The following is a 3915-nucleotide window of genomic DNA, read 5'->3' as shown; positions in this document are numbered from 1 at the left end:
ACTTCCATGTCCTGGCCACTGTGAATAATGCTGCTATGAACACAGGTGTGCAAATATCTTTTCAGATATGAGTTTTCAAGTCTTTGGGATAAATACCCAGTAGAAGGATTGCTGGATCATATGGTAAATCAATTTTTAGTTTTTTGAGGAACTTCCATACTATTTTCCATAGTGGCTGTACCAATTTGCAGTCCCACCAGCAGTGTAGGAGGGTTCCTTTTTCTCTGCAACCTCTCCAACATTTGTTATTACTTGTCCGGTTGATAACAACTATACCAGGTGTGAAATGGTATCTCATTGTGGTTTTGATTTGCATTTCCCTAATAGCTACCGATGATGAGCATCTTTTCATATGTTGTTGGCCTTTTGTATGTCCTCTTGGGAGAAGTGTCTGTTCAAGTCCTTTGCCCATTTTTCGATTGGATTGTTTTTTTGATTTTTTGTTGTTGTCTTTATTGAGTTGTACGAGTTCTTTATATATTTTAGATATTAGACCCTTATCAGAGGTGATGCTTGCAAATATCTTCTCTCATTTGGACGGTTATCTCTTTACCTTGTTGATGGTTTCCTCTGCTGTGCAGAAACATTTTAGTTTGATGTAGTCCCATTCATTTATTTTTGTTTTTACTCCCCTTGCCTTTGAGGTCAGATTCATAAAATCCTCTTTAAGTCCAAGGTCCTTGAGTTTAGTTCCTATGTTTTCTTCTATGCAATTTATTGTTTCAGGTCTTATATTCAGGTCCTTAATCCATTTTGAGTTAATTTTGGTGTGTGGTGATAGACAGCAATCTAGTTTCATTCTTTTGCAGGTGGCTTTCCAGATTTCCCAGAACCGTTTATTGAAGAGACTTTCCTTCCTCCACTGTATGTTTTCGGCTTTTTTGTCAAAAATTATATGCCCATATAAACGTAGGTTTATTTCTGGACTCTCAATTCTGTTCCACTTCTCTGTGTGTCTGTTTTTCTGCCAATACCATGCTGTTTTGATTACTGTCTCTTTGTAGTGAAAATTGAAGTCGGACAAAATGATGCCTTCAACCTCGTTCTTTTTTCTCAGGATGGCTTTGGTGATTCGGGGTCTTTTGTACTTCCATACAAATCTGATGACTTTTTGTTCCATTTCTTTAAAAAAATGCCAATGGGGATTGCATTAAATCTGAATAATGCTTTAGGTAATAAGGTCATTTTAACTATGTTGATTCTTCCAATCCAAGAACACAGAATATCTTTCCATTATCTTTGTATCTTCTTTGATTTCTTTTAATAGGGTCTGATATTTTTCATTATATAGGTCCTTCACATGTTTTGTTAAATTTATTCCTAGGTATTTTATTCTTTTTGTTGTAATTGCAAAAGGAATTATTTTTTTCATTTCTTCTTCTGACATTATCAGAGTATAGGAACACTATGGATTTTTGAACATGGATTTTGTATCCAGAAACTTTACTGTATTTGCTTATTGTTTCTAGTAGTGTGCTTGTGGAGTCTTTAGGGTTTTCTATATAGAGAATCATGTCATCAGCAAATAGTGACAGTTTGACATCTTCATGTCCTATTTGATTGCCTTCTATATCTTTCTCTTGTCCGATTGCACTTGCTAGGACCTCTAATGTTATACTGAATAACAGTGGCAACAGTGGACAGCCTTGCCTTGTTCCTGATCTTAGAGGGAAGGTTTTTAGTTTTCACCATTAAGTATAATGTTGGCTGAGGGTTTGTCATATATGGCCTTTATTATGTTAAGGTACTTTCCTTCTATATCGATTTTGTTAAGTGTTTTGATCATAAATGGATGCTGTATCTTGTCGAAGGCTTTTTCTGCATCTATTGATATGATTATATGGTTCTTATTTTTTAATTTGTTTGTGTGGTATAACAATTAATCAATTTGTGTATGTTGATCAAGTGAGATGCAGCCCACTTGATTGTGGTGTATAATCTTTTTAATATGTTGCTATATTTGGTTCGCTAGTTTCTTATTTAGGATTTTTATATCTGTGTTCATGAGAGATATTGGCCTGTAGTTTTCTTTTTTTGTGTTATCTTTACCAGGTTTTGATATCAGGATGATATTAGCCTCATAAAATGACTTAGGAAGTATTGTCTCCTCTTCGATTCTTTGGAAGAGTTTGAGGAGAATAGGTATTAAATCCAAATTCTCAAAAGGGAATGGAGATAAGGCATGCGCAGAAGAAAATGGACAACTGTATATTTATAACTATCCTCTACATATTCATAATAGTAACCACACGCTAAAGATTCAGAACTGAAGTATATTGTGGTGTTTTTTGTTTGTTTGTTTTAAATTTCATTTATTTCTGCTCTAATTTTGATTATTTATTTCCTTCTGCTAACTTTAGATTTCATTTGTTCTTCCTTTTCTAGTTTTTTAAGATGATGCTAACTTTAGATTTCATTTGTTCTAGTTTTTTAAGATTGTTTATTTGGGCTCGTTCTTGTTTTTTGAGATAGGCCCGTAATAATATGAACTTTCCTCTTATTACCACTTTTGCGGTGTCCCAAACCTTTTAATATGTTGTACTATCATTACATTATCATTTGTTTCTATGTATCTCTTGATCCCTCTTTTTATTTCTTCTCTGACCCAGTTATTCTTCAGTAGCATGTTATTTAATCTCCATATATTTGTGATTTTTCCTGCATTCTTTTTATAGTTGATCTCTAGTTTCGAAGAATTATGATCAGATTATAGGGTTGATATGATTTCAACCCTCTTATATTTGTTCAGGCTATCTCTGTGTCCCAGTATGTGGTCAATCCTTGAGAACATTCCATGTGCACTAGAGAAGAATGTATAAGCAGCTGTTTTAGGATGAAAGGCTCTGTAAATGTCAATTAAGTCCAGTTGGTCTAATGTGTCATTTAAGAATGTTATTTCCTTATTGATTTTATGTTTGAATAATCAGTCCATATCTGACAGTGGGGTATTTAGGTCCCCTACTATGATAATGTTTTGGTCTGTTTCTCCCTTTAGTTCTATTAGTAATTGCTTTATATATTCTGGGGCTCCCTGACTGGGAGTATAGATATTAAGTGTTATATCTTCTTGGAATATGATTCCCTTTATCATTGCGAAGTGTCCCTCAGTATTTTTCTTTACGTTTTTTATTTTGAAGTTTATTTCATCTGATATTAGTACCGCTACTCACTTTTCTCTGAATGCCATTTGCTTGAAATATCATTTTCTACCCTTTCACCTCAAGTCTATATTTTTCTTTGGAACTGAGATGTGTTTCCTGGCAGCATGTAGTTGGGTTTTGTTTTTTGATCCAATCTGCAACTCTGTGCCTTTTTATTGGCAAATTCAGTCCATTTACATTTAGGGTTATTATTAAAATATGAGGTTTTCCTATAACTATTTTATGTTTTGCTTTCTGGTAGCTCATTGTTTCCACTGCTCCTTGTCTTTGTGTGTCTGGGGGGTTTTTTGTTTCTTTTTTTGGTTGGGTTTTGTGGGTTTTCCCTCTGGTCCTTCTTGTTTTATTTTATATACTTCAGTTCTGAATCTTTGGCGTGTGGTTACCATTATGAATATGTAGAAGATAGTTATGTATATATGTATGTATGTATGTATGTATGTTCATTTTCTTCTGCGCATGCCTTATCTCCATTCCCTTTTGTGAATTTGGATCTTTGAATCCTCTCCTTTCTGTCATTGTTGTCTAAATTTGTCCCTATGTATGCTGAACATTCATTACTATATTGCTATAGCAAATTTCTTCTTATTGTTTAAGCTTATAATGTCCTGTTCTTAGTACGGTTTGCACTCCTCTGCTTCTATCTGCCTGATAGTTACTTTATTCCTAATTATTATATTTTTTTTGTCGTTTTGTTTCAGGTGAGCCGACCCCTTCTAGTACCTCCTGTAATGCAGGCCTTGTAGAGGATATTTCA

The sequence above is a fragment of the Pteropus alecto genome, unplaced genomic scaffold (genome assembly GCF_000325575.1).
Source record: "Pteropus alecto unplaced genomic scaffold, ASM32557v1 scaffold44, whole genome shotgun sequence".
NCBI classification, from domain to species: Eukaryota; Metazoa; Chordata; class Mammalia; order Chiroptera; family Pteropodidae; genus Pteropus; species Pteropus alecto.
The sequence above is the reverse complement of the archived record's forward strand: the minus strand, read 5'-3'. Positions refer to the sequence as shown.